This window comes from Centruroides sculpturatus, unplaced genomic scaffold (genome assembly GCF_000671375.1).
Source record: "Centruroides sculpturatus isolate CEXI.00-Female unplaced genomic scaffold, Cexi_2.0 scaffold1412, whole genome shotgun sequence".
Lineage (NCBI taxonomy): Eukaryota > Metazoa > Arthropoda > Arachnida > Scorpiones > Buthidae > Centruroides > Centruroides sculpturatus.
The window spans coordinates 101074-114579 of NW_019385660.1; the positions used below are offsets into that span (position 1 = coordinate 101074).

A 13506-nucleotide genomic window follows, 5' to 3' on the forward strand; every position below is an offset into this window, starting at 1 on the left:
AACGATCGCTATTAACGAACGCACTGTACTCTATCACGTGACGCAAGGTATAGTTGCCCGGAAACGTGTCAGAGCTGTAGTCACGTGACCACATCGCTCCGTCGTCACCGCTCACGTGACTGGATGACGTTAACCGAGGTCACGTGACACGAATTGTAAGCGTCCGCCGTCCAACGTGCTACTCCGCGATGTGAACAAGGTTAAGCAATGGCGGCCTCCACCGTGCACAGTCGGTAAGTAATCCGATGAGTTTTCGCTTATAGCTCTTATTATACGCGTCGCCCCCAAATAATTCTATGTGTTTAGGACACATCTACTAGAGAGGCGTCTAAAGAGAGCAAAATTAGAAAAAATGGGCCCATGCAATAAGGATAAACTTTGTATACTCGATTGCTGTGTGATAAGCTCTTAAATATAAATTACAACGGTCTTCGTTTATGCAAGAATTACGTTAAATAATATGACATTTAATTGTTCTCTTATTGTCAAAGCTCTTAGAAAGTTAAATACAAATTAATTAATCACACTATAAATAATAAATTCGATTAAATCTGAATGAAATATAAATATCTGACAAGATTATAAGCGTGCAGTTCAGTTTTTATTTTTGATTAAGTAAATATTAAATCTATATAATATCAATTATTTAATGAAAAGTCGAACCCTTTACAATTATGGGTTAAGACGACGCCAGTCGGAAATAGCGTTTTTTCCGAATAATGCAATTTTTTTATTTGTCAAATTTAATACAATTGTTAAATCAAACAATAAATTAATGTTATACAAAAGGTATACTTTAAATAATTAACAAATTTTCAAAAATACTTACTTTTTACATTAGTAGTTTATCATTTCGGTTGCATGAATTTCGCAGTGTCTTGTAAGATTGCTGAAAATGCTTCGTTTTTACTGTTCTCTTTTCTCCACAAACTCGATTAGATACGAGTTGAGATAATTACGAGAAGTACCTCTTTGTACCTTGTTTCTCCATTTACAATTTTCCCATAACCTCTCTATGTTCTGAGTATGACATCCGGTATCCGCATCGACAAAGTTTAATTTGTGATTCACTTGATAATGAAAATATCCTGCTTCTTGTAATTCTTTGGTACTATAGCCTTTCCAACAATCCGAAAATATGGTTGTTCCTTCGTGAACGTGATTTTACACTTCCTTCAATAACGTTTCTGCCGAACGATCTGGCACTGGAACAAGGAAAGATTCCTTTGTCTCTCGATATAGTCCACCAAACACCCATTGTTGGGGTAAAACACGATCAACATTGTACTTCCGTCTTGTATACATCGTTTCTTCTATTTCAACTATCTTGTCAACACCGCTTATCTTTCCGTCACAACGAGTCATCAAAGAATGGGCGCAGACCTCCATTATCTAACTGTTCCAATTGATAGTTGTAGAAAAGTCAAGTCCTACTTGCATTTTACAAAATTCCAACGAAGAAAGTTCCAGTGACCAAATGTATATAAAACGCAAAGTATCAAAGAAGGATATACGTGACCCGAAAAACCAGATATCTCTCCTAATGCCCTTTTTCTGTCGACACGTCCTGACATGGCATCTCCATTTCGGAACTTCTGTTTCAGAAAAATACACTCATTGAATGCTTATTCTTGCAAATACGTTCAGAACGTAAAATTCCTTTTTTCTGAAACAAACTAATAGCTCCACGTTCGGTAAGTCCCAAAAAGTATATTCCATTTTCAGATCTTGGTAATGAACGTGATAATGAATCTCACAATCTAATACAACGAGCAACTTGCACATCTACTTTGCATAATCGCACGAGCGAGTCATGACGTCAAATCTACTTATTTGAAAGAACGATTACAGATAAAGCGTAAAGTAACGACTTAATAACGTAGAAAAAATAATTATTACATGCAATAGAATAATCAAAATAGCCACATTCCACGATTTATAAAGATTTAACAAAATTTCACACATTCTAATAATAAACCACTTAAATATGCAAATTATTTTGTAGAGTATACGGCAAATATGGCAAAAGGTGATATCTATAATCATCCTAATTGATTTTTTTTCATTTTTAAAACCTTAACAGTAAATTTTCTTCTTTTAGATTTAAATTTACTAGTCTATTTTTATTTTGATATTTTCATTCAAAATCGCGACTTTGATAGCAATTTCCGACTGGCGTCCTCTTAACCCAGTGGTTCTCAAACTTTTTCTGCAATGGAGCCCTTTTATATTATTTGTAATATAATGGAACCCTTATTTAAATTAATACTTATTGTAATAAAAGAAATTTTTTATTTGAAACACACTTATTGTAAATTAGAATATCAAATTTTAGTGAGATGAATTCATCTGTTTTTCTTGACATAAGTAACCTCTGGAAATTTGGTTTTATACTTGATAACTGAATTCTCATATCTGGGGCGGCATCTAGTCTGCTTCGATACTTAGTTTTCGTACTAGCATATCTTGAAAATCCTGATTCACACCAATATGTTGTCATAAAGGGCAAAAGAATTTTTATGGCCTGTTTGGATATTTCAGGATATTCTTCAAGTAGATTTCCCCAGAATACATCTAACGGCACTTCTTCAAATTTAGCCTTTAACTGAGTATCGGATGTAATTTATATTACTTTCTCATAATCCACTGCCAGAAATCCTGTTGGTTTTTTGTTACTTTGAATGAATTTTGTACCCAATAATATTCTTTGTACTCCAAGTTAGGAAAATACTTGGTAAGAGATGTGGATAAGCTGTTGCGATTATCTATAATTTCATCGAGTGTCTCTGCGTCCAATTCCATTTCAGATTCTTGTAGAAATTTAGTAAGTGGAAAACAGTCAAAATTACCGTGCTCTACTTCTGAAATCCAGTACTGTAATTTACGAGTTAAAGATATCATATTATCTTGAGTTCAAAAAATGTTTGTTTCCTTTCTTTGTAGAGATAGGCATGTTTCATTCAACTTTGAAAAAACATCTGCTAAATATGTAAGTTTTGCACGCCATACATTATTTCTTAATCTGTCAGACAAATTAAATTTATGTTCAAGAAAGTAAAACTGCAATTCTTTTATCAATTCAACCATTCTCACCAGCACATTTCCTCTCGAAAGCCACCTTACTTCTGTTTGTAAAAGAAGAGTCGTTTAATGGCTATCCATATCTTCGCATAAAGCTTTAAATATTCTTGATTGTAATGGCCGAGTCTTAATAAAATTGATAATTTGCACGGCTTCGTCCAAAACTACTTTTAATGAAGCAGAAATTCTTTTTGTCACTAATGCATATCTGTGAAGAATGCAGTGATTACTGCTGAAGTTTTTTGTAACATTTTTTATTCTAGTTACAGCACCAGATAATTTTCCCATCATTAGCCTTCGCTCGATCATTGCACATTGAAATGCATTTATCCCAACCAATATCATGATTTGTTATATAATTATCAACACAATCAAATATATCTTTTCCTGTGATATGAAGCTCTAAACTTTTACAGAAAAGCAAATTGTCCTCAATTATTGTATTGAAGTCATATCTAACAACACAAGTAGAATTGCCAGTCCAGCCACATCTGTAGACTCATCCATTTGCAACGCGTAAGCATCACATGCATGCAATCGTGAAATAAGTTCAGTTTCAATGTCATCAGAAATATCAGCAATACGTCTGGACACTGTATCATTAGATAGACAGTGGCGTAGCCTGGGTGTCAGCCGCCCGGGGCGGAGGAAAATTTCGCCGCCCCCTTATTTAGGTATCTAAATTTAAAAGGCTAAAATTCGGTTTCGTCACAGAATAAGTAATGAAAAATTCCGTGCTAGTGTTGCCACCTTTTTAAAATCGCTGACCCGGACGGCAGGTGAGGTTTGTTGGAACAGAAGTTCCTGACGCACGCGTATGTCATTTTGCAATGCGAAGAATAATATGCAGCGCATGCCTGTTCTAAATCAGTTACAATTAGCGACTAGGGAGACTTGGGTAGGAGTAACGTAAGTAACCTAGATGACCTAGCTGTATTGGATATTGGAGGTGTATATATACAGTAGATCCCACTATAAGACGGTAGATACGTTCCGTTTTTTATGAATCAATTTTGTAGGAATCACAGCCCGACACGTGTGAAGTTTACGGACTACGGCTGTTTGAAAAGTTTTCTTCCATAAAATTAATCGATTCTAGACTAATTCGACTCAACATTTCCAAAATACGTATATTGGAAATAATCCGTATAAACTACGCTATAAAACAAAAAATTGTAGGATTACTTACCGAGTATGCACCATTCGACATCGCCATTGCTCAAGCTTGTTTTCGTCGCGGAACAGCTCAGCAATCTTTCAATCAATCAATCTTTTTTTTTATTAAGGCACTATAGAAGTACATGCCCGGTACCGCGAGGCATAGCCGGGCTACAAAAAAGATAACAGGTGAATTACAAAGTGTGGGAATTTATGCAATGCATTACAGCAGTTGAATGAGATGTAATAAAATAATACAAAACAATAATCATTAAAACTAGTGAAAAATACAATAAAAAAAAACAGGCGAGAGTATAATAAAAACTAAATTACAAATAACTATAGAAAAGGTAAATAATCAGAATTAGCATGTTTACACAATGGTTACATAATAAAAATAGTGAATAGTACAATATATGAATATTATGAAATGACTGTGGAAAATAATATAAACAAAAGTATGTACATATATGCAGGCAATGGCTGCAAGTGATACAAAATATTACAGGTAGTAAGTACAGAGAATGGTTACTGGTTGGAGGTGGTAGTTGAGATAACACCGTGTTTTTTCACAAGCGCATCGAAGGCTGTATACAGTTCTTTGTTCTGAAGAAAGTCCTTGTGGTGGCATGGCCAGGGGATGTTATTTTTGGAGGCTATTAGCTTGATGTTCGAACGTTCTGTTTCCAGGCACACACAGCTGAAAATGTGATGGTCAGCGTCATCAACTTCATCACAAATGGCACACAGTGGGGTGTCCTTGATGGCAACCCTGTGAAGATAACTGGAGAACTTTCCATGATTTGTTAGGAACTGACATAAGTGGATATTGAGCAGTATCCAGTTGAATTTGAAGTAATCCTTAATGTCCGGAATGTAACTAAAAGTAGTGATATTGTGGTTGTCACTCCATTTGCGCTGCCAAGAGTAAAGAAGATCTTCGAAAAGCAAGTTTTTAATGGCAGAGTGACTGATCCTGTCATAGGCTATGTCCAAGGAGTCATTGTTGGCTGCTGCCTTTGCCAGTTGGTCGGCCCGCTCATTTCCAGCAGTACCCTGATGACCACGAGTCCAATTAATGTAGAGGTGGTTTGTTGAGTTGCTGAGGTGCTTTCTGATGTTAGTTGCAATGGGGTGTTGTTTTTTTCTGTTAATGATGGAAAGAGCAAAAAGACAATCTGTGAGTATGACTATAGTTGCATGTTTGTCGTGCACTGAAACCCAGTTGGTGGCCTTGTCAATAGCAGTTAGCTCTGCCTGAAAAGCAATACAGTGGTCTGATAACCTGTACTGTTCACTGTGAATTTCATGGTCGTCCTGGTAAGCCTCGAAGGCACAACCAACCCTGCCGTCAAGTTTTGAGCCATCAGTAAATATTTGGACATCGCTGTACTGCGGAGGATTGGTGTTTAGATAGTTGTGGACATATGGAGGAATGGTGTCAACAGGATTGTTTCTTTCAAGCTGATTAGAAGATGTTGCAGCTGAATGTGCTGATATTATGACCCCATTTAAGGCTCCAGAAGTTGTAGTAGAGGTTGATGATATCCACAATAGGTGGCTTGCGAGTAATGACTTGTAGGCTGACGTTTGGTGTTGTTCTGTAGGCCTTTGAAATAAGTAGAAGGGCCCTGCACTGGGAAGAGATAAGTTTTCTTTTGAGGTGGACTTTATGTGCAGCCCACCCCCAGCTACCACAAGCATAAGTGACAATGGGTACATATATCTGGTTGTAGATAAGGCTGAGAGCATCGGATTTTAACCCCCATTTGCTCTTTGCAATCTTTGCAAAAGCATTGAAGATTTGACCAGTACGTTTAGAGATGTCTGATGTGTTCGTCCCAGCTCAGGCGGTGGTCCAGTAGCACACCCAAGTACCTTATAGATTTCACAACCTTAATACTCTTGTCCATTTTAATGGTGGGCACGCGACGGTAAAGGTTGGGGTTGCCTGGTTTGTTTATCACCATTGCCCTGGTTTTATCAGGGTTAAAGTGGAGTTTATGCTTTTGACCCCATTCATGAATCATGGCTAGGGTTTCAGTTCCTTTTGTTTCCAAATCTGCTCAAAACCCGCCACCAATGAGTATAAGAACATCGTCAGCATAAGCGGTGGTACTGTCCTGGCCAAAGTTCTGGGACAAGAAAGTGTTGAAAGTAAGGTTCCACAACAAAGTGCCACATACTAACCCCTGAGGGCAGCCGCAGAGAATATTTCTGCGTATGGCGGTGGTTCCATGTTGAAGGTATGCACTACGATTGTTGAGGTAGTCTTTGAGAACATTATAAATATTGGCTGGGCAATTTGTCATTTTTAGCTGATAGAGAATAAGTGGCCACCAGGCACCGCAAAAGCTTTGCTGATGTCCAGGCTGATGGCTAAGACATATTTGTGAGAATTGAGTAAACCATTGATATTTTGGACTGCATGATGGATGGCATCAGTGGAGGAGCGCTAATGTCTGAAACCAAACTGGGTGTCATTAAGAACATGATTGTTCTCTACATGTCAGGTTAAACGGTCTGTAATCAAGCGTTTCAGTACTTTACCAAAGACAGGAAGAAGCGAGATAGGCCTTGAGTTATGTGGGCTTTCCGGTTTTGGGACTGGGACAATTTTAGCTGTTTTCCATCCAGCAGGGAAAATGCCATAGTGTAGGCAACAGTTGTACATATTTATAATATGATCTGGTATCGTTCTCCATATTGCTTTGGCAATTTTTGCATTAATACCATCAATACCTGGTGATTTCTTGTCATTGAGACTGGCTATGGCATTATTGATTTCGTGATGTTGGAAGGCCAGGGTGTTATTGGTGCATATAAGATTATTCATCTCCTCACGAATGTTCCTCTGCCAGCGTGTGTCAGAGTCAGGGTTGTCAACAATACAGAAGGAGTCCATTTGTTTATTGAGAGCATCAAGGAAGTCGTTGGTGTTAGGATCATTGTTGTCAGTAGTGGGGATGCATGTTTTCTTCAGCTTATTAGTGCAAAGCTTGGTCAGGTAGCCCCAAGTATCAGAAGATGCAGATGTGCAGAATAGTCTCCGGGAGGAAATCTTGGCCTTCCTGATTTCAGATTTGTAGAGTTTCTGGTGGTCAAGAAAGTGCTGCTTTAGGTTGGTGCATTCTGGTTCAGTTTTGCAGTTTTGATATGTTTTTCTCAATTTATTGTTAGCTTTTCTGAGATTAGTAAGGTTGTCGTTCCACCAGGCTACAGATTTGTGTTTTGGGACAGTCTTTGGGATGAAGTTCTCACAGGCTTGCCTGATTTTGCTGATGCAAGATTTGTTCTGCTTCATCTTTACTGCTGGAAGAGTAATCTATCTCTCAGGTAATTCTGCATACCTTCCCAGTCTGCAAGGGCAAGGTTGTACCTTGCCTGAGTGGTAATGCTGTTGTCAGAGGTGTGCTGAGTGGTGTTCAATGTAAAAGAGATGTAGACATGGTCACTAAGACTGTTCTCCTCATGTACTTTCCAGTTGTTGACGATGTTTAGGCAGCTAGGGCTGCAGGCAGCAATGTCGATCCATGTCTCTCCACGGCTAGACACATAAGTCGGTGGGGACAGCGGGTTATTCAGAATGAGCAGTCCGTTTTGTGAAAAGAATTCTTCGAATGCCTCACCTCGATTGTCTTGGTGGTCACCTCCCCATGTTGGCGAGTGTGCTGATGTCTTTGTTGTTTCGTGTGTCAACGATGTCCTGTATATGCGTCAACATATTATGAACATTGGCCTCCTGGGGACAGTAGATGTTGATGACTGTATAGCTGACATTGTTATGGTATATTTCAGTGCAGACAATATGTTGGCTAGAGAGGTTCTTGAGGTGTAGCACGGAAAAATTTGGGTTGGTGACAATGCTGATTGCCCAAGGGTAAGAGGTAGTACCTTTAAGGATTGAACAACAGGTAGGGAGGCATTTAGGGATGCTATGGCGACAGTAGGGCTCTTGGACAATGATAAAGTTATACTCGTGGCCAGTGGTGATATTCGAAATATTTAACAAAGAGTTTGCTAACAGAAAATTTTTCCTTAACAATTTTTTTCACTCAAATGGTGCATTAGCATCATTAACGCAAAAACTGACTTTAAGATACCCATATAAATAAGAAAGATGCGTTCGCAAAATTAAGTCAGTTAAAATTTAACATTGTTTATGCCAGAACTATATTTTTTTTTTTGATAAATATTAAAAAAAAGTGTTCAAAATGGTTTATTTTGTACATATTTTAATATTTTTCATTCAAAATATTTTATAAACATAAAAATCGGCTTTTTTTTAATCAGAAAAAGTCATAGGCAAAGCAAATTTAACTGCTTTCCTTATGACTTTTTTTCAAGAAAAAACATTTCTAAATAATTTATTTTATCATTAGGTATTATTATAATAATAGACAAATGTCATTGTCTCTCGAAGTACAATATCTTTTTCATTTCGCTGTCGATAGCACGACGCGTGTACCGCAGCCATCTTGTATTTTCTTGTGCGCGTGGTGGGATCTCTCGTATAACTGGACCTAGTTTCAAGAACTCTCTTGAGTCGATCGCGATTGAACCTCGTTTCAGTCGAGATTGAAACGGTCGATGGAGGTTGCACCAAAGCGAACGGGGTATAAGGCTCTAGTTTAGTAGTGTTAGAGTATAATACGTATATTTTAATATATTTTTTTAAAGAAACAAAACCACTGAGAAATGTTACGTGTGTTTAACAACGGGTTCGGAAAACTCTGAAAATGTTAACAACGGGTTCGGCCGAACCTGTGCGAACCCGCTGAATATCACCAATGCTTGTGGCATTTTACAGCAAGTAGTGAGGTGGCTGCTATACCTCTGCCAAGGTTAATCTTTAGGAAACGGATTCTTGTATTATTATTAATTAACTCCATAATCAGTTCGTAATATGAGATTAGATTTCAGCTTTATATAGATGGGACAAGTACTACTGCGTGCATTGTGTTTAGTTCTACTTGTTTATCCCTAGTGCAGTTACAGCAGATGGGCTGCTTGCCACGATGCGGGCATTCTCTGAAGGTGTGTTTCCCTGCACACTGACTGCAGGTGCTCTCGGCCTCTGGACAGGTTTTGGTGGAGTGTCCGAACTTACAACACTTGTAAGATGGGGCAGAAGTCGGCTACACGGCACCTGGACCATTCTATGTTAACTTTTTTGGCAGTTATTAGTAATTTTCTGAGTCTGGGTGTAACCTCTACTATCCAGTTCTTGAAAGCACTGTCCTTTTTGCCAGTCAACTTCACTCTAAATTCTTCTTCAAATTGACTACGCTCGTAAATTTCTTGAATGACAGAGTTTTGGTCATAAATTTTTTGTGGTATGTCCTCAGCATTGCATTCCTGTGATACAGAGATGATACTAACGTGAGGTTTCCGCTTTTTTGGTTGTCGTGTATCGAGCTCAGGTAGAGTTTCTTTTATCTTGGCCTCAAGGATTGGGATACTGTCAGTTTTGTCCACTTCTATAGCAATGCCACCTCCTCCTATACGTCTAATTCTCTCGATGCCAATTTTGAGATCGGAAGGTCTAATGGTAGTTTGTATAGTCTTTTTAATGCTATCGCTATTCTGTGCATCTCCTTTATCATAGACCAGTAGGACATTCTGTGAGGTAGCAGTTTTTTTAATGTTACGGGGGTAGTCAATGACTTTGCCTGATTTTAAGGCCATACTATAAGTCATATGTTGCTGGGTGCTGGCGGGACTTTTCGAAGTAATCGTATCCAGCTTCTCAATTAGTTTATGTTGAGTTTCAGCAAGGTCTCCGCCAGGGTTGTTTTCAATGAGTTGATCTAGTTTGTCAGTGATCCCATCAAGCTTTTCACTTATTCTGTTACTTCCATAGTTCGCTATGAAGATGTCGATTATGCGTTGGGCACAACCAATGACAAAGTCTGCGTGCCCCCTTCCACTGAGTTTAGCATTTCTGTTGTCAGTGATGTACTCTTTGAGTTCGTCAAGAACATTGTAGGCCAATGTACGAGGATCAGAAGTTTCATCCAAGCTGCTACGCATTGTGGAGTTTGTAAAGAGCCAACCAGTAAGAGTGTGGTGTAGTGGTTAAAGTGTGGCCCAGTGCCAGAGGGACTCTGCACTCAAAATCAAAAAGATTTACAAGCGCAGAGCGAAAAGATAGAAGCTGGTGGCTCCAAGACAAGAAAAACTTACTTACCAGCAGTGGGAAAAAAATCAGTTTGTCGCAGTGTTGCCAAGAAAATTACACAGCCTGGGTGAACACGCTAAGTAGGCCGCTAGCACCTATATGATAGATACCTGGAACCCCAAAAAAAATCAAGGGAAGGGACAAAGTTACCATGAGTCCAGCCACACCAAAGAAGGTGAAGTCAGCTTCTTATAAGGGTGCTGCTGATGTAGAGATAGCCAAGCTAAGCTTGGCTTGAGTCTTCTTAGGTCAGGAAGACTTGACTGGTGTTCCAGTTGAGCTCAGACAAAACTGTCTGGTCCCCCTGTACTGCTGCAAGTGTTGACAAGAACACCTGTCAACACGGACAGTTCAGGTGGATGGGGGGACTGGTCTGCTTATTAGCGGGTCTCCCCAAGTAATCCAAAAGCAGTTGATGGTGTCATTCTTACAGCACAGTTACAACACTACTCAGGTAATCCACAGAACACATGACAAGACAGGCACAAATGATGGAGCACAACACGGCTAACAAATAACTCCACAAGAACAGGACACTAACTCCACTGCAGGAAGCCAAGATGGAGGAACCACAAAAGCACTACCACTTCTAAATAAAACCACCTAAAAAGTTAGGCTTGAAATTGCTGAGCCTAAAAATGGTCAACACCCTATACCTAATTATGGGAAAGAGGTTGCTAAGCCTGAAACTAGGGTTAACTAACAAAAACACTGGCTAAAACTGTAGAGCAAAGAAAAGCACGTCCTCACACCTTGAAGTCTAGACTCGAATTCGGAACAGCTCAGCAAACCGCGGCCGCGATTTCTGATGTTATTTTTCTGCGAAAACTTCGCTGAACTTTGGAGACATCATTAATATAAATAATTGTTATGGCCGTTGAATAAGAAATGTTTCTTTTACAAGAAATGTATAAAATTACAGTACTGTATTAGACTTACTGTACCTAATTCACATACTGTACAGACGATAGTTCGCCTAAACTCTCCGTAGCGTAGCGCTAGACGGCGGAAAGTATATATATAATTATAATAAAGTTACAATAAATTAAGTTAATATATAATTATATATACAGTACCTAATTTATATATAATTTATATATAATTATATGCACAGACGATACTAAACTCAATTTATCCGCCTAAACTGTCCGTAGCGTGGCGCTGGACGGCGGAAAGTAGTTCGGCTGCTCGATGACGTTTTATCGAATTATAGGAGGTTTTTTTACCGTTGTTTACAAATACCGTCGCAATTTTTTCGCCGTCTTATAGGAATCGTAATTATAGGAACCAGTCTTATAGGGGGATCTACTGTATATACGAATGAATCGTACAAGCAAAAAAAAAAGAGGTCGACAGGTCACGATATCCACGGGTAAAATTAACAGTCCACCCGGACGGTGAGTCGATTCCCGGACTGCACTGTCCGGATGGTAACACTATTTTGTGCTCATTTCACTCGGTCCGAATCGTAGGTGCGACGAAAATATGACATAAAATGGTTCAAATTTTTACAAGATATTATTATTATTTATTGTGAAATTTTGCAGCCCCCTAAAAAGTGACGCCCCTGCCGCCCCCACTACGCTACGCCACTGTAGATAGAGATATAGATTCAACCTTTTGAGCAGACTTTTCATCGAATACAGATGAAACTGCATCTTTCAATGTAGGTTTTATCAATGATTCACCAATAATGTGTGCTTCGCCATGAAGAGAAATATGGTAAGCTGCTTTATATGATGCTTCAGTTGCATTTTTATTGTCTGTTCTGCATTTCTTCATCATGAAATTTGTAGTTTTATTGAAACTTTCATGTTTTCTTTCAAAAAAAGATTTATCCTTATTTTTATAGACACTATGCCTGGTTTCCATGTGTCTTTGCAACTTTGCTGATGCCAAAGAACTGTTAGCTACTCTTGTGTGACAAAGAATACAAATGGCGTCTGGGGCTTCTTCACCATCACCAGCTTTCTCATCACCATCACCAGCTTTCTCATTTTAGTAGTAAAGCCATGTGACAAATACTGAGGATCATACTTGCGTTTCTTTTTGCCTGGCTGCCGTTCAGAACAAGAGGGAACATATTCCGTGTGTTTTGAACTAGTAGTTGCAGATCGTTCTTTTGCAAGTTCACCTTTTTCTTATTTCCTTTGGATGTTGTTGCTTTACTAATCCTTTTTAACCATCAATCCATTGCAGGACTTTAAAAATAGTAAAAATAATTTGTTGAGTAGAAGAAATGCTTGTGGTAACAGTAGAGCAGCATAACCTTCCTGCACAAGAATTGGCGTGTGTAACTAACCGACAAAGCCAGCCATCACCAGTGTTGCCAACTCTTAATAATCTAGTCTGACAACACTTGCTGTCAGTGGGAATTCATTGACATCATAAGATATGATATGTACCGATTTCTTATGTTATTATTAAATGTTGCTTTTCAATGTAACTTTACGGAACCCCTGACCTTGCTTCATGGAACCCACTTTGAGAACCACTGCCCTAGACCAGAGATTCCCAACCTGTGGTACGCGTACCCCTAGGGGTACACGATAGGTTGTTTAGGGGTACAGAAAAAAGTTAGTTATTATGGCAGAAAAAATAATATATTATGTATCACAAACTAATAGTATTAAAAAATTATTAGATAAAAAATGTTCCTTGCAACAATCACAACTTTATTATACATTTTTTCTTTTAGATTTTTTCTCTTTAATTTAAAGTTACAATATGTAAAATTAACAATATGGTTACTCACTAAATTTCTTAAATGAGGGGTACAATCTAGAGATATGACATGTCACGGGGTACAATCCAGAGATATGACATGTCACGGGGTACGCTAATGAAAAAAGGTTGGGAACCACTGCCCTAGACAATCACTGACTGATTGCCCCTGGAAGTCGGCTTCTTACAAAAACACAGCTTCCCTATCATCAAATGGCACGGCACGGCACGCCACTGTTAGAGACATTATTATTAACAGTTATGAGGAGTGAGGAAAAGTGCAAAAATTCACAATGAAACAAAAATCAGCAAATTATGATTTGAAAAACATGGAATTCAGTAGTGAAAAAATAAAATTACAT

At 38.5% G+C, this 13506-nt stretch overlaps 1 protein-coding gene and 1 pseudogene across 1 annotated transcript in view; both read right to left on the minus strand.

The window, feature by feature from the left end:
* The window catches only part of LOC111640958 (gastrula zinc finger protein XlCGF57.1-like), an 8799-nt gene extending 6889 nt beyond the window's left edge, over positions 1–1910 (minus strand). The window contains exon 1 of the mRNA XM_023387056.1: positions 830–1910. The gene's annotated coding sequence lies outside the window, so the exon portion shown is untranslated. The remainder of the gene's footprint in view (positions 1–829) is intronic.
* Positions 1911–2097: 187 nt separating this feature from the next.
* LOC111640965 lies at positions 2098–12738 on the minus strand (annotated as a pseudogene).
* Positions 12739–13506: the final 768 nt, after the last annotated feature.